This window comes from Neomonachus schauinslandi, chromosome 1, assembly GCF_002201575.2.
Source record: "Neomonachus schauinslandi chromosome 1, ASM220157v2, whole genome shotgun sequence".
NCBI lineage: Eukaryota > Metazoa > Chordata > Mammalia > Carnivora > Phocidae > Neomonachus > Neomonachus schauinslandi.
This window is the reverse complement of record NC_058403.1, coordinates 70,933,159-70,951,396: the sequence shown is the minus strand read 5'-3', so window position 1 is coordinate 70,951,396 and position 18,238 is coordinate 70,933,159.

Here is an 18,238-nt window from a genome sequence, read left to right as displayed (position 1 = left end):
AAGCCCTGGGAACAATCTCAGAACTATGCTGTATATAAAGTCAAGCTAGGGCTAGCCCAGGGAGTGGTGTCTACTCCAGGCACCCAGCCTCTCTCCATGCAGTGCCAGCACTGGGAGTTGTACAGATGGGAAAAGTTGAGGTCTCAGAGATTCCGCAAGTTGCTTCCTGTTACGGATTGAATTGTATCCCCCCTAAAAGTAAGATATGTTGAAGTACCTCAGAGTGTAAACTTATTTGGAAATATGGTAAGTGCAGATCTAATTAGTTAAATTAATATGAGGTCATACTGGAGTAGGGTGGGCCCCTAATCCAATATGACTCTTTTTTTTTTTTTTTAAGATTTTATTTATTTATTTGACAGGAAGAGAGATAGTGAGAGCAGGAACACAAGCAGGGGAAGGGGGAGAGGGAGAAGCAGGCTTCCCGCCGAGCAGGGAGCCCGATGCGGGGCTCGATCCCAGGACCCCGGGACCACGACCCGAGCCGAAGGCAGATGCCCAACGACTGAGCCACCCAGGTGCCCCCCAATATGACTTTTGTCTCTGTAAGAAGCTGGCCGTGTGAAGACAAGAAGGACACCGTGTGATGACAGAAGATTGGACTGATACACCCGTAAGCCAGGGAAAAGCAGAGTGATCCAAAGCTGGGAGAAGGATGGAACAGATTCTCCTTTAGAGCTCTCAGAAGGAACCAGCCCTGCTGACACCTTGATTTTGGACTTCAAGCTTCAGAACTGTGAGACTCTAAATTTCTGTTGTTTAAAGGTACCCAGTTTGTGGTACTTTGTTATGGCAGCCCTGTAGACCCCCTTCCCTCCTACTCCTTCCCCCAGTTCCCAACGCCCTCCTCACCAGGCTTTCTCCTACTACCCTTTCCTGATCAGGCCTCATCATCCTCATGACCAGCTAGAGCAGAGCAGACTAGTTCACCCAGAACTGCCATCTCCAGGAGACCAGCCCCTTGGGGATTCATAGATCACAGTCTGGAAGGGATCTTGTCAATCCCACCAGTAGCTATCCAGCCTCTTCTCCAATAACCCAAATGACCAGGAGCTTGCCATCCCCCAACGCAGTTCATTTTATCTTCAGACAGTTTTTACTTCAGTTCTTCCTCAGGTTGAGCTAACACCTGGTTCCCAGCAACATTGGTCCACTGGGGTAGGGAGTGGGGTGAGAGAATGTGTCAGGGGGTAAGGGCTGTACTCTATCTTACCCCGATGGCAGCCCGCTCACTCATCTCCTATCTCTGGGCCCCACATCTCAATTCCCTTAACACAGGCTCTGCACCTTAAGGAGCAACACAGTTCATGTCCTTAGAACTTTGCTCCTCAGAAATGACTTCAGTGTTCCTTAAAACTATTCTGCTTTTATTGTCTGCCCTCCCCCACCCCCTGCCCCCCAGTCTCGCTGAGATTCTGGCATGGAACAGTAAATGAATGACTGCTGAATGAAGATAATGGAGGGGAAGTGAGCAGGAAGGGCAGAAAGGCAACAGCTTTGCCAGTCAGGGTCCCCTGTGTTCCCCAGGGATTTCCCCAGGTGGGCCCTCCACAGTCACTCTTGGCACCTCCCCCTCCTGGCCCCATCTCTGTTCTAAGCCACAGGTTTCCAGCTGCCCTCCTCCCTCACCACCACTCGATCTGACCTCACACCCTGATAGCCCCACCCAGCCCCTGGGCCAGAGAGAAGGTTCTCATTAAAGGGGAAGCAGGATGGCCACCTCCCTTCCTGAGTCCTTTCCACCACATTTTCTCACACCTGCGTTGCCTCTCCTGCGCTGTCAGCAGGAGCCCAGGTCAGCAGTGGTAATCCTGTTTTCAAGGGAATACACAAAACCTCCCATCATATTCTAAATTATTGGGCAGATTTGCTTTGTTCCTGCTTGGGCCCACAGTCACCTCCCTGAACCTGTGACGGGGCTCCTAATTAAGCACTGCCTTGCTTTGAGACCCTCTAATGAAAAGGCCTACCATAGTATGACCTCATGTGTTTTATTACAGTTAATAAAATAAAATACATTGGAACAGGAAGTAATGAGTTCTCTGAAGAACCTTGAAAAAATGTTTCCCTCATCAAAATTCAAACTTTGCCTTGCATATTATTTCTTCCACCCCCAACCCCACTAAAAGTGAGTGCAGACAAAGAGGACTTTCTTAATATTTAAAAAAATAATAATAAAATGTTAGTTTGCAAGACTGTGAGTGCCAATACAGCTTTTCCTTATATTTTAGAATAATTGAACCACTTGATCCCTCAGCATGGCCCAAAGATTTCCAAATGCCTCTAAATAGAGCTCTCCTTCTATGCCTTGCTGAGATCCACTCTTATAGGAAGTCATCTGGACAAAACAGCCCAAACACTAAATTTGGCTGTATTGGTATTATTTCCTGAGTGTTGAGGGTTTGGCTGCCAAGAGATGGATTGTGGATGGAATCTTCCATTGTGGATCCAGTTTCTGGAGGTAGCTATTGAGCTCAAGACAAATCATATATATAAAAATATATTCATGTTTAAGGATTATCTCACAGTTATTCCTGCTTTCTTTTTGAAGACTTCATATGGTTGCCTGGTTCAATGCTACCTATAGAGAGGAGGACAGGAGATACTTTTAATGTACACGTGTATGTGGCTAAGCCTCTTGGCTCTCTGCTCGTTGAAATTGGCTAACTGAGGCCAATGCCACTTGGTTTCTCACCAAGAACAGAATTTCAAACGTAGCAAGGGCTCCAGTGGCTCGCTCTACCCAGCCTGCCTACGTCATCAACCAGGGTTCACTGAGCAGAGAAATGATAGTACCTGCCTTCCAACCTCTGGAACAGTACCCAAAGGTTTGACTTAATGACCACTAGTCAACAGTAGCTCTTTCCCTACCAAGAATAGCACATTGTTCATTTTCTTTTCAAGTAATCCCCCCACAGGACAAGAAGATCACACATTTTGTAGTACACGTGGTAGAAGTTCATGGTAGCAGGGGCGAGATTATTTAAACCAAATACAAAAAGTATTCAAAAAGAGAGAAAGCCAAGGACAAAGATGAATCATTTTCTGCTTTAAAAAAATGACTTTGATTTGCAACTTTGCACTGTTCTCTTCAAAGGTATCTCCCAAAAGTTTCCTTAACCTTACCACAAAATCCCCCAGTGTGCCAAAATACTTTTCTGAAAAGACTCACAGAACATAGACAGATCTGTCAGGTATACAAAGGTTTTGTTAGTTTCCCAGTGTTTCCTGACCCTTTAAAAACTAGCTAAATTGAGGGAATTTCAGGAAGCACTTCCTTTTCCTAAATCTTTCAGACAAAAAAAAAAAAAAAAAAAAAGGAAAGAGAAAAGGCAGGATAAGCAGTGTGAAGAGCCTTGGAATGGTAAGTAGGAAATTGAATTATTTTCTTGGCTAAGCCACAAATTTATCTTGTGCCTGCCAGAAATCACTCAGTTTTTTGTGACTGTAAATTTTCCATACATGTCAACTGGTCTGGTTTGTAAATTATTGCAAGAAGTAAGCAAGCAGTGCCATATGCTGTAATTTCATTGTGCTAATGTTGCCAGACTCTATGGCGTTTTAATATTCTGTGAACTCATAATGGAATCAGGAGTATAGATTTTGATTCAGAATACATGTGATGTTCGTATAGACACTTCCTGGAAAACCCGAAATGCACTTTGAAGTCTGTATAGCCATTGTTTACACTACGCAGACTTTTTCCTTTAATAACTATGCTTATGTTCACTTGCATTTATTCTACTTTGAAATTTCTCAGATATGTAATCTTCTTATTTGTATCTGATGTTACAGTCTCCGGGTTGGTCTAGGGGCCAGTCTCCATTTTCCTTGCTGTCTGTTCATCTTCACACTGCTTTCATGCTAAAACAAAAATTGGGTTACATCATGAGCCTGAATTTATACATTCAATTCTGCTTTTCCAGCTGTATCGTAGAGCATGGAGCAAGTAGATCCTTCCCCACTTTTGTCATTTGCTCAAGGAGCTCTGTCTTCAGTGACTGCTCGTTGTATAAGATAAAGTCCAAATTCCTTGGGCCTCCACAGTCTGGCCCCATCTGTTTCTCTTTTCACATCCCCTTCCTTTCTCCCTGTGTTCTTCACACCAGCTCTTTCTCAAGGTGCCAGAGCGCCCCATGTGCCTTCACTTTTTCATGCCTTTCCCAATCTGTGTGAAATGCCATCCTCCTTTCTTGCCCTGGGACTACCCCAGCTCAAAGGTCACCTCCTTCCCCACTCCACTCAGGCAGTTAGTCTTTGCCTCCGCCGAGATCCCCAGGAACAGCTTGCATTCCTCTGTCTCATAGGGTCATAATTTTCTAAGTGTCTGTCTCTCACATAGTGGCCTCTTAGGGGCAGGTGCATTTCTCCCTTTACTCGCCAACAGCACAGATTAATGAATGTGGTGTCTGTCCATAAAAAGCCCTCAACAAGTGTTGATCAAAGCAGTGAATAAACCATTCTGAAATTCCCCCATCCAAATGATGGTGCCTTTAAAAACATGGAAAATGAGCTGATTATATATCTTGTTCTACGTGCCAGATTGTGGTATGAACAGCTGTAATGCTGGAAAGGAAATTATAGAAATGAGGGCTACTGAAGAGGGTAGAGGAGGCATTGAGGAGGATGTTTGTCCTGCTGACAGTCAAAAATCTTTACTGAGGGCTTTTTATATGCCAGACCCTGTCCTAGGTACTACCTGTAGCTTGGTTTCATAAACTGAACTATAGCAGTGGTTTCTTTCTTTTCATTTTAGGTTCAGAACCCTTCTTAAAAAAAAAAAGTCATCACTAGAAACACACTTGCACATGTGTGCATATGCACACATGCACATCTACTTTTTTTTTTTTATGCACAACTACTTTTAATTAGGTCTCTCCAAGCTTTGGTTCTATGCTCTGTGAGAATAAAGTTGCTTTTTTTGAGGGTATATCTTCCTATTTGTGTCATTCAGGTGTTGTATTATGTGGGCATGTGCTCTGGATAGGATTCCAGACCCTCCATGCTCTGCTGGGGCCGACGGGGGGGGGGGGGGGGCAGCGGGGAACCCTCAGGAGGACACACAGAGTTCTCACAAGAGCACCTGGTGTCTAGCTCTCTCCCCCATGGACAGGAAAGTCAGGGGAAAGCAAAACAAGGGACACTGCGGAGAGAGGCTCACGTTCGGGAAACCAGCAGCCAGAGCCACGTGGGTTGGTGGTTTTTGTGCAAACATTCTCATCTGTGAAACATGAAGCAGGAAATGATGAAGGTTTCCAGTAATCTTTTTTTTATATCTCTTATCAAGAACATTCTAGGGCACGAAAGAATTTGCTTCTCACCATTTCTCATATGGGGTTTTCTAGCCAGCATCTTGAATGAAATTGAATTAAAAATGAAGCCAAAGTAAAAACTAGTTTTGTCCCTAGGATTTTTTTTTTTTTTTAACTGGGGCACCTATATTGTTGTATTGTAGATAACTAACTAGAATGTTCTTTCTAACTGCCTGCCATTAATAGTTTACCTACTTGGAAACCCAATTCTGTCCAAAATAAGACCTTGGTTCACATTAATTTTGTTTCAGTTTTATGAAGATCTATCCTACCCCTAATATTCTGGTATTCTTAAATACACTCTTCAGCTGTGCTTGTCAAAAACAATTGTATTTGCCACATTTCAGAAGGGTGCAGAAACACGTTTGATTCTGTGCTAGAAAGGGTTGCAGTGTAGGATTGTGGAGCTTTATGGGTGATCATAGCTGAAATTCACTTTGATCTTACTAGATCTTGTCAAATAGAAAACAATGATTTAAGGCTGCATGCAGAATAAATTCTACCTGGCCTTTTTTTTTTTTTTTTAAGTAGGCGCCACTCCTAGTGTGGAGCCCAAGGGGGAATTTGAACTCATGACCCTCAGATCAAGGACTGAGCTGAGATAGAGACCTGAGCTGAGATAGAGTCAGACGCTTAACCGACTGAATCACCCAGGCGCCCTCTGCCCCCACAACTTTTTTAGAGTCAAAGCAAATGCATAAAAATGTTAACTACTTTTGTTTCATGTTTCCTCTCTCTACATGGGGGAAATAGAAATAAAGAAAAATTGTATGGAGTAGGTAGGAATAAAATCCTCTGGTTAATCAAGTTAGCATAACTACTAAGTGTGAGATTACATTTGAAGGATTAGGACATAATGAAATTAGGTCAATGCTAAAATAACCCTAAGCAGAATTTAGCACAAATGTGACCCCCTCCCCCAGCCCAGGCATTGAACTCTGCTTTCAATTTTGCCAGGCTCTGGGACCCGGCCAAGCTCTTCCCTCTTGGGAGGCCAACTAGGAGCCAACTAGGCTAGCAGCACTTCTCTCCCAGCTCAGCCATCTCTCAGAGAGTTCAAAGGGCATAGTGGCTAGCTTTTTCACACCCAAGGCCAGCTCTGCTCACTAGGTCTCCCAGTCCTATCACTCTTAGCTTCCCTGGATATGCAGCCTCTTTCCCCACTGTCATCTACAAGCATCTCAGTGCTGCTTCTCCTCAGCCCTGTATGCTGGGCAGTCAGCCTCCATTCCTCACAAACAAACTGCTTATACTCTGGGTGATAATCAGAATATTTGATAACCAAAATAGTGCGGGCTGGCCCCAACCAAGCAGAAAGGAAAATGGCCACCATGCAGGTGTGGGTTCATATAATTCACGGAGGCTTCTGCTGTACCAAGTGCTACCTACCCCTTTAGTTTCTGGGCTCACTGGGAGGCCCCCAGGGTGGTGAGATGATGGGGAACACTCTGGAGACTCAGAAGAGTGGCTTATCCTGGTTCTGTTGTGCTGGTACACACCCACTGAGTATCAGCCCTCCTGGGACCCCAAATGACTTCCCAGAATGTTGCTTGCATTCCTCGCCTTGACAGAATTCTGGTTTTTCTCTTCCGTGCAGCTCTTAGAAATCACAGCTAGATGTTCACTGCGTGCCATGGAGCCCAAGGCCCAGAAGGGGTGGGGCTTTCCCTTGACTCTCCAGGCTGCTTCCTTCCTCATCACTCCTCCACCCCCGCCCACCTCTGCAGGTAAAAACTGCCTCCTGAGCTACTCTGCATCCCTGTCCGCTCCTCTCAGTCACTGCCATCTCATAAGCTCTTGCCAATCGCCACGTTTCATCAAGAACTTTGACTCATTTTTTTTTCTCACTTTCACTGTAAATTAACAAGTTGCTATTCTGGTTTTATTTTTAAAATGCAAGTTAAATTACTTCCTAGATCACTCCCCCTTGATAGTGGCATTGAAACCTGAACTCTTTGTCATGGTTTTCATGGGAGTGGACCCTTGACCACCTACTAGCTTCATATTCCACTGCTCCTCCATAGATCCTGGCCCCCAGATGTTACTGAATTATGTGAGTTCTCTGTGTGTGACAGTCTTTCTTCTGCCTGGGATGCCACCTCTTCCCCCTTATAGTTCGGACTTGTTCTAGTTTGTTCTGAATGCAGCTCAGGATTTGCTCCTGAGTGAAACCTTCTCTGACTCTTTCAGGTCAGGGTCAAGTGACCTTCCTCTGTGCTCCCATAATGCCCCATTCTAACCTCGATTACAGCCTCCTAATTCTCCAGGGTCTCTGACTCCTCTGTTGTGATGATTGATTTTCTTGTTTATCTCTCCCTCTAGGCTCTGGGCAACTCAAGTAGACTCAGGTCAGTTCTCTAAAAGCAGTGTGCCTAACATATTGCCCCTTTTTGGTATCTGTGGGGGTATCCCGTGCTTTTTATCCCCCCTAATTTTTGGCATTTTTATTTTGTTTTCTCTTGATGGAATTTGATTTTTGCAATTTAGTTGGCTTTTCCTTGCTGGAATTCCTGGCTCTCCACAGACATTAGACATGGCTCTAGGGCACTCCCCTTCAAAGAGGTAGTGTTTGTGGTTACCCATGATGGAGGCTGAGCAGCAAAGCCTGAATGCAGTGGAGATGGTGCAGTTAGGAGACATCTGGAAGCATTGCCGTGGATGAGATACTGAGATATGGAGGCTCTGAAGACTGTTGTTTGTGGGTGGATCCCAAGTATGAATGGTTGAAATAACTTGCTTTCTGTCACCCATAATATTTGGTAAAAATTAGTATTTATAATTAACATTTCAGAATCCAGTATATTTTAAGGTGATTTGAGATCTTGATTCATAGTATATAAAAGAAAAATAACAGTTCTTTTTTTTTTTTTTAAGATTTTGTTTATTTTTATTTGAGAGAGAGAATGAGATAGAGAGAGAGAGCATGAGAAGGGGGAGGGTCAGAGGGAGAAGCAGACTCCCTACTGAGCAGGGAGCCCGATGCGGGACTCGATCCTGGGACTCGAGGATCATGACCTGAGCCGAAGGCAGTGGCTTAACCAACTGAGCCACCCAGGCGCCCCCAAAAATAACAGTTCTAAGGGAAGTAGCAATACCATCATTCATAAGATGTTGCAAATCTGTTATGAACTAATTTGAAATACAAAGTTTGAGTTGCTTTTGATCAAAGTATTTTAAAAAGTCTTTAAAGTGTCTAAAATATAGGAACAAAGAATAGAACAGACAGAAGAAAAAGGTACTCAAAAGAGGGTTGACTTTTGAACCAGGCACCGCACCCAGTCATGTGTTAACTTCATTCCTCTGTGCTAGAATGAGGGATACAAACATGAATGACAGAAATTCTTGCCCTCTAGGCCCTCGCCATCTAGTAGGAGAGGTGTGCTGGCAACTAACAGCAAAGAGTCAAGGAAATAATGTAGGTCTATTATTTAGGGTGGACACATTGGATTTATCTTTGGAGGCAGTAATTCTAAGAAGAATAGCTTCCTTCCTGCCACAGCTAATATGTGAGCCATTGGAGTTCTTAGGCATGATTCAAATAATGAATCAAACCAGTCCTCAGAGCAGGTACCTGAAAACATTGCACACGTTACCAATCTTTGTCCCTCAGGTGGAAAACTACCATACTATCTCTTGACCAGTATTGAATTTGGTGGCTTAATGTAATGTTTTCCAGCACATTCTGTGGATTCTGTTTTTAGAAAATTGTTCTACCACCTGAATAGTTTATTTTGTTATTCTGAAAAAATAATTATGCTTAATTTTAAATTGCTTTGCTTTGTGATTTTTTTTTTTTTTTTTTTAGTTTTGTGTTTACCATTTAGGGTACCATCATTCTGTATTAAAAATAATCTTTTAGGGGCGCCTGGGTGGCTCAGTTGGTTAAGCGACTGCCTTCGGCTCAGGTCATGATCCTGGAGTCCCTGGATCGAGTCCCGCATCGGGCTCCCTGCTCGGCAGGGAGCCTGCTTCTCCCTCTGACCCTACGCTCTCTCTCTCTCTCTCTCTCTCTCATTCTCTCTGGCTCAAATAAATAAATAAAATCTTTAAAAAAAAAAAAATAAAAAAAATAAAAATAATCTTTTAGGGCACCTGGGTGGCTCAGTCTTTAAGCGTCTGCCTTCGGCTCAGGTCATGATCTCAGGGTCCTGGGATCGAGCCCCGCATCGGGCTCCCTGCTCCGCGGGAAGCCTGCTTCTCCCTCTCCCACTCCCCCTGCTTGTGTTCCCTCTCTCACTGCCTCTCTCTCTGTCAAATAAATAAATAAAATCTTTAAAAAAAAAAAATCTTTTAGGAAGCCACCTATTGGTTGCTATTTGGGCTTTAAAAGAGATGCCTTTCTTTAGGATGGTGGTAGAAGTGGTTGCTACAATATTATTAATTATAATGAATAATATCAGTTAATTATGACGTTTCTTTGGGAGCTAAGAAAGATTCTCAAAGATAGGCTATTCTTTGGTAAATTTCTCATCTTCATAGTCTCCCCTTACTGTGGGTAATTCTTTTGCTGTCGGTTAACAGTGAACTTACTTATGAAAAGATATGGCACCTCAGGGTTTTTGTTTGTTTGAAATTATTAAAATTGAAATTATTTGAAATGCTTTCTCCTTTCAATGACAGCTATACTTTTCTATTATAATTCAAAACAGATTTCAGAATGAGCAACATTTTCAAGGAGCAAGAAGAAAGAAAGGATGAATGAATGAATTAGGGTGCATTTTCTATAACATACAAATGGAAAATGAGAACTGGGCACAGATAAAACATTCAGGCTTATTTATTTATTTATTTATTTATTTATTTTAAAGATTTTATTTATTTATTTGACAGAGAGAGACACAGTGAGAGAGGGAACACAAGCAGGGGGAATGGGAGAGGGAGAAGCAGGCTTCCCAGGGAGCAGGGAGCCCGACGTGGGGCTCGATCCCAGGACCCTGGGATCATGACCTGAGCCGAAGGCAGACGCTTAATGACTGAGCCACCCAGGCGCCCCCATTCAGGCTTATTTAAAAATTAGTAATGTTTCTCAATCAATGTATTAAGTACATGCAATCAGCTTTTGCCCCTCAAGTCAAAAGGAGGCAGCCTAGTCTCATGGGAGGAGGAGAAGCAGGTACTAGGAGCTCCTATTTTCATGGTTCCTTCTGTCCTTGTCTAGATGGACCCAGATGCTGGGAAGGTCTCACGAAATCAGTCAGTGCCTTACTTCCTAGTAGAATTGCCCCTTAACTATGTGAAACAATATCCCTAATGCTAAAAATAACCAGCGTCTAAGTCCAAGACTTCCACGTTGGTCATCTTGTGTACCTGGTAGCCCTGGGGAGTCCTCCTCTCACTCATCTCTAATGACACAGAGTATCAACAAGCCTAGCCAAAGTTGCTTTCTTTCTTTCTTTTTTTTTAAGATTTTATTTATTTATTAGAGGGAGAGAGAGAGCACAAGCAGGGGGAGCAGCAGGCAGAGGGAGAAGCAGGCTCTCCGCTGAGCAGGGAGCCCGATGCTGGACTCGATCCCAGGACTCTGGGATCATGACCTGAGCCGAAGGCAGATGCTTAACCGACCAAGCCACCGAGGTGTCCTGCCAAAGTTGCTTTCTTGATAACCATGTCTTGTATATAATCTCCTGTGTAGTGGTTATTGACTTGCCGAATGTCACCCTGACTTTATACCGTGTCTTTGTGAGACAAAAATCTATGGTACCATTTTCTCATAGGAAGTGTTTTGTTGTTTTATTTGTGGGGGAAGGAGCAAAAAGAAGCAAAAATCCCAAATCATCCTATGAGTAAATTACCTCTCTGATAGAAAATAGGGTCCAAGTCAACCATAACTAGCCACATAGTTTTATTCAAGTCATTTCACTTTACTGGGCTTCAGTTTCTCCATCTGGAAGATGAATGTGCAAATGTTTATATGAATGTGCACATGGTAGTATATTGTGGGAACAAAGCAGAAATAGTAAATTGGGAAGCAATCTTAGCTGAATATGTTGAAGCACACGAATATGGGATATTTACATTAATTTGGGTTCTGTTTTCACTTCTATGACTGATTCTTTTGAGTCCTGGGGCATTTATTCAGCCTCTGCATTTATCCATTCATTTATTCACTCATTCATTCAGTAACCATTTATTGCCTAATATGTTAGGCACTATCCTAAGCTCTGAGGATACAAGATATAAGAAGAAAAAAAGCGGGGCTCCTGATTTCAGAAAGCCTACATTCTAGTGGGAAAGATGGACAATAACTACATAAGCAAATAAGTATATAAGATAATTGCAGAGAGTAAAAAAAGAGGTTAAGAAAGAAAAGGTTATGGGATTGAGGGTCATGGAGCCAATCACTTGCAGGTAGATGCTTATAGAGATGCCATCTGAGCTGAAACTTGACAAATGAAATGCCAAACTTAAGCTCCTAGGCCTGAAAAAGTAGAGAGGTTATTCACATTAGTAATCCATAATTGCAAAAATGACCCATTTAGACTGTTTCCTGTGCACAGTAACACTTTGTACAAAATGAACAAAATGTCCTCAGGCAGAATAACACAAATGTCAGCCTCAATGTTTTCGATTCTCATGGCATCTTCCAATAGGGTTGGAGGATGGCCATCCTCCAAATAACCATTACCCATGTTAAGTTTAAAAATAAAACTGCCAGGGGGCACCTGGGTGGCTCAGTCGTTAAGCGTCTGCCTTCAGCTCAGGTCGTGATCCCAGGGTCCTGGGATCGAGCCCCTCATTGGGCTCCCTGCTCCACGGGAAGCCTGCTTCTCCCTCTCCCACTCCCCCTGCTTGTGTTCCCTCTCTCGCTGTGTCTCTCTCTGTCAGATAAATAGATGAAATAAAAAAGAAGTGGTAAAAAAACCCCCAAAAACTGCCAGTTATTTTACCAGCAAAAGTGGATTTATTTGGGAATGACAGAATCACAATTCAGGACAAGCCATCTATGGCAAAACTATAGACAAGTCCTGAGAACAAAGGAGAGAAGAATACTCTTTTATAGAGGTAAGGAGAAAGTTGCGGGGGGAGCTGTTATAAATCAAAAGTCCACTGGAATACTGGGAATTCGCAGTAGAGTGGCTTTTCATTGGCTGAGATGTGACAGCCTTTCATTGGCTGGGCTGTTGCCAGGGGAGGAGTAAGAACTTCCTTCCTTTTGCTGGGATAGTAATGTAGTATCCATGTGCAAGGTCTGGCTCTTACTGTTGGGTCTGCAACTGAGTGGTGGGGCCTTTGAGCTCCCCCTGCCGACCTCCCGGCTCCATTCTAAATGAGGTTGCCTGGTACTAATCTTCACACCCACTGTTCCCTCATTTGGGGACAGAAGATGCAGGGAGTCCTCTGACTCTGTGGTGCATGCTCTGGCTTCATCAGTTCTGCTCCCACCAGGCTGCAGGTAAAGATCAAACACCTGCTTAGTCATAGCTGAACTGTGCTGAGAAAAGAGTGGCCACCTGCTGCTTCTTCCAGCTCTGCTCATGCTGGCCAAGGAGCTTCTGAGCCCATTTGTCATCTCCTGGGAATAGAGCTGACTCAGAGCATTGGATTCCTGTTTGACCTGGGAGCGGTTAGCAACAGACAGACGGCTTGGAGGAGAAGCAGGTGGAGCTGGTGGCTGCCTATGTAATATGGCTGGAATTTTTCTCTCCTGACCTGTCCTCAGTGCTTGAAATTTGACTGCCAGAAGTTAGCATCCAATCCACTCAGTTTTGAAAGGTTTTCATTTGTTTGTTTTCGGTCTTCAGTTCTCTCAATTTTTGGAGGAGGGGCCACTCTTTAAATATTATAATTTGGGCGCCTGGGTGGCTCAGTTGGTTAAGCGACTGCCTTCGGCTCAGGTCATGATCCTGGAGTCCCGGGATCGAGTCCCGCATCGGGCTCCCTGCTCAGCGGGGAGTCTGCTTCTCCCTCTCCCGCTCCCCCTTCTTGTGCTCTTTCTCTCTCTCACTCTCTCTCTCTCAAATAAATAAATAAAATCTTTAAAAATAAATAAATAAATAAATAAATAAATATTATAATTTAACATTTTAAAAGGGACTCACAAAACATTCTAAAAATGACAAGAGTCCATTTATAAGTGACTTACCCAGAATTACCCCATCTCTGAAATGACAAATTCATATACTCTACTCTTAGAACATAACTCCTAGTTCTCTCACCTGCCCCCTAGGTTACTCTCGTTTCCTTGCTCTTCAGCCTCCTGGAGACCTCCAAGAGACCTGGAGCCTCTTGCCATGACTGGTTCACAGTGTGTCTGACATTAAGACACACATAGCTGGAACTCAAGGTAGAGGTCCATGAATCTATGTCTGCTATTTCCCAACATTCAGCCTAAGAAACAAAACATTACGGGGCACCTGGGTGGCTCAGTCGGTTAAGCTTTTGCCTTTGACTCAGGTCATGATCCCAGGGCCCTGGGATTGAGCCCCGTGTCAGGCTCCTTGCTCAGCGGGGAGCCTGCTTCTCCCTTTGCCTCTGCCTCTGCCTCTCTCCCTGCTCATCCTCTCTCTCTCTCTCTGTCAAATAAATAAATAAAATCTTTAAAAAAAGGAAATAAAATATTACTATGGTAGGCTAAAAATTCCCTCCCTCCCAAAGATACCAGGTCTTAATCTCTAAAACCGTAAATCTTAAATTTGGAAAAAGGGTCTTTGCAGGTGTGATTAAACTAAGGGTCTTGAGATGGGGAGATTATCCTGGACTGTCTGGAGGGGTTCTAAATATCATCACAAGTATCCTTATAAGGGGGCTGGCAGAGGGAGATTTCACACACACACACACACACACACACACACACGCGAAGGCCCTGTGAGGACAGAGCTGGAAGAGATTTGAAGGTTGGAGTGGTGGGTCCACAAACCGAGGAATGTCAGCAACCACCAGAAGCTGGAAAAGGTAAGGAGGAGATTCTCCCCTAGAGCCTCCAGAAGGAGCATGGCCCCACCTGTACCCTCATTCTGGCTCAGTGATCTGGATTTTGGACTGTAGGCTACAGAACTGTGAGAAAATAAATGTTGGTTGTTTTAAGCCACCAAGTTCATGATAATTTCTTAGAGCAGCCACAGAAAATTAAATTAATACAATTACCAATGCAAGAAAGCCACTGGTGTTTCCCTACTCAACGGCAACCCACTCCTACCTCAGGAGGTAACTAAGACCTTGAGTTTGGCATTTATAATTCTCTGAATTTCATTATACTTTTATTACATATGTATATATTCTGAAATAATGCCATTTTATGTATTCTACTGTATCGTTCCACATTTTGCTTTTTGCTTTTATACTTCTGCTTATTTTTGTTTATATATGTAAACATATATATTATAAATTATATATGGTGAAACATGTAACTCTAGTTCACTTTCATTGTTGCATAGTATTCCAGTGTGTGTGTGTGTGTGTGTGTGTGTGTGTGTACCTCAATCTTAAAATCAATTCTTCTGCTGATGGATATTTATTTAGGTTGTTTATAGTTTTTCAGTCTTTCAGACAGCAATGCTATGAAGATTTTTGCACATGTCTTCTCGTGCTCATGTGTAGAGCATTTCTAGAATATTTACCAGAGAACAGAATTACTAGGTCAAACCTTATGTCATCCTCAATCTGTCTAGATGCTGCCAAACTGCTCAGATAAAGTACCCATGTACACTTGGTGGGCTGGATTTTGACAGCAGTAGATTTCAGTAAGGGGAATGATGTGCACCAAAGGTGTAGGCGTGGGAAACACAAGTAGTAAGTAGTCAGTTTTGTTTGACAAAGCAGCAGTTCCCATTTGAGGCCTGAAAGCAAATCTGCACTGCTTGGGGGTACTTTTTGCAATCTTTACCCTCTTGCCCATTCTCTCCCCATTCTGGGGTATCTCCTCAAGAAACAGATACATTTTCTCAGGTAATGGTGGCAGGCCTTGGTTGAGACCAGTAGACCGGGTCCCTGAGAAAGAGCCAAGGGGGGAGGGGCAGGGAAACTGGGCTGGGAGGGCCACCAGGAGGGCTGAAATGTCAGCCAAGAGAACGTAAGCAGGCAGCGCCCAAAGTCTCCAGCAGAAGCGTGCACCTGCCCCTCTGCAGGTATCCGGAGGCATCAGGAGGGCTTCGGCACCTTAGGATAAGAGATTTGGAATAAAGGTTGGCATTTGGCCTTTGATAACACTTCCCTCAAGTCCCCTTTGAACTGTGCTCACTGAGAGTCACTTTATAATTCAGCTTCCCCCACGTCTCTGGATGCATTGAGCACGCTGAGGAGCTGGCTGAAGGTTGACATTTTAGATTTTAATTATAATTGGCAGTCCAGGAACAATGTAATACATCCAATGCATTTATAGAATGTTAACAAGTTATAGGAATAAAATGTGTGTATCCCTCTGAAAAAATGTATACATCCAAATAATGTATTACATCAACATGGCTGGAACTAGAGGGTATTATGGTAAGTGAAGTAAGTCAATCAGAGAAAGACAACTATCATATGATTTCACTCATATGTGGAATTTAAGAAACAAAACAGAAGATCATAGGGGAAGGGAGGGAAAAATTAAAAAAAATCAGAGAGGGAGACAAATCATAAGAGACTCTTAACTATAGGGAACATATTGAGGGTTGCTGGATAGGAGATGGGTGGGGGGATGGGGTAACTGGGTAATGAACATTAAGGAGGGCACTTGATGTAATGAGCACTGATAAATCACTAAACTCTACCTTGAAACTAATACTATATGTTAATTTAATTTAAATAAAAAATCTCTTAAAATTTGACCATATTTAACAAATGTTTAGGAGTGCCTGGCTGGCTCAGTTGGTTAAGTGTCTGATTCTTGATCTCAGCTGAGGTCTTTATCTCAGGGTCTTGAGTTCAAGCCCTGCATTGGGCTCCATGCTGGGTGTAGAGCCTTAAAAAACAAAACAAAACATGGGGCACCTGGGTGGCTCAGTCAGTTAAGCATCTGACTCTTGATTTTGGCTCAGGTCATGATCTCAGTGTTGTGAGACTGAGCCCCATGATGGGCTCTGCTTTCGGTGGGGAGTGTGCTTTGGGATTCTCTCTCTCCCTCTCCCTCTGCCCTCCCCACCCCCTACCACACATTCTTTCTCTCTCTCTAAAATAAAATAAATCTTAAACAAAACCCCCCAAATATTTAAAAATTTTAATAGTTTGTCACAATTATCAAGGTGAAAGGGATTGCTTTTTGGGGGAAATCTTTTATAAAATTATATAATGTTTAGACAACTGTGCAAATATAACTTTCTAAACTACTTGATATCCTTCTTCATGTCTCCTAGAAGTGTACAGAGGACCTTGTTGGTAGTAAATAAAGATTGCTTTAATAACACATCCTATATGCACACAACAAACCATCATCTCAAACGTATTGGGATTATGGTGGGATGGGAGAACAGTCCAGAAAGGCCTGAAAGTCTGAGGTAGTTACTAGAAGAAAAAGCCTATTTCTTGCTTGGTGCTAGACTTGCCAGAGGGTCAGGCTGAACTAGAAGGAAGTCTTTGGGTCTAAAGTTTTAGGGCCTACAGTGCAAACACCTATAGCAAAAATTACAGGGGCGCCTGGGTGGCTCAGTCGGTTAAGCGACTGCCTTCGGCTCAGGTCATGATCCTGGAGTCCTGGGATCGAGTCCCGCATCGGGCTCCCTGCTCGGCAGGGAGTCTGCTTCTCCCTCTGACCCTCCTCCCTCTCATGCTCTCTGTCTCTCATTCTCTCTGTCTCAAATAAATAAATAAAATCTTTAAAAAAAAAAATTACAAAGGGGGAAAATCACCTTGTAATTCTAGCACTCTAACACATATTGCTTTCATTTTCTCTGTTCACTTTTAGTCCTTGATTTTACGCCTTCATTTCATGTAACTGTAAGTATAGCATAGACACAATGGTACATTCTTTTCTTCACTCAACATTATAATGTGAACACATTTGTCTTAGTGCTATTTCAGTTGCAAGGAACATTCACTCAGTCAAGTTAAATTATCTCAAAAAAAAAAAAAAAAAGGTGTGTGTGTGGCTAATCTTGCACAAATCCCAGGACAAGAACCTAAGCCAGCTAAGTTCCATGGGAATTGAAGCCGGGACACAGCAAGCCATCAGCTACCGGAGCTGCTGTTAGGGGCCTCAGGTGGGGTCCCTGCTCATCTCCACATTTCCGTTCCACACTCTCGTAACTTCAGTTGTGCATCACCAACAGTGGGCACCGCAAACAACATGACCTTACGGTTCCAGAGTTTTCAATCATCCTCTCTTCAGATCACTTAAAGTCAAGTCCCGATTTGATTGACCTCATCTGTCTTTTCCATCCAGTTAGGCCGCAAGAGTCAGAGGTTTCTGCTCAGCCTGTGGATTGGCCGTCACCAGCTCAGGTGGACCAACAGCTTAGTCCAGCGGGTGTGGCTCCAGACACTAGCTCTGCAGGCAGCAAGGCTGTGTTCAGGGACCCCACCCCCCACCCCAAGCAATGCGTGTGGGTGGGCAGGCCCCAGCTCTCTTGTGGCTGCATTGTCTTCATAACTAGGAACTTCAATGAACCACACTACGTCAGGTCCCACCATTTAGGATCCCATTCCTCGGCTGTTAGTGTTAGCTTCAGTTTAGCTCCTTTTGGTTTGGGGGCTGCTACAAGTAAAACTGTGATGAACATTTTTATGCATGCTTCTTCTCTTCATCTGGATTATATAAAATAATCTTTCAATCACATTGAAATTGCATTCTCTGAGCACCTTCAGGATATAACACATAACCTTACATTTTTTTTTTGTTTCTTTAAAAAGTACCTGTATTTGCTAGAGATTTGTGCATAGGCAGTTATGGGCAAAATAAGAGGATGTGATATCTGGGATTTGCTTCAAACCCTCTAGCAAAAATATGGGGGGCAGTGGGGGAGAGCCGAAACCAGACTGGTGAGATGTTGATGACTGTTAGAGCCAACCAT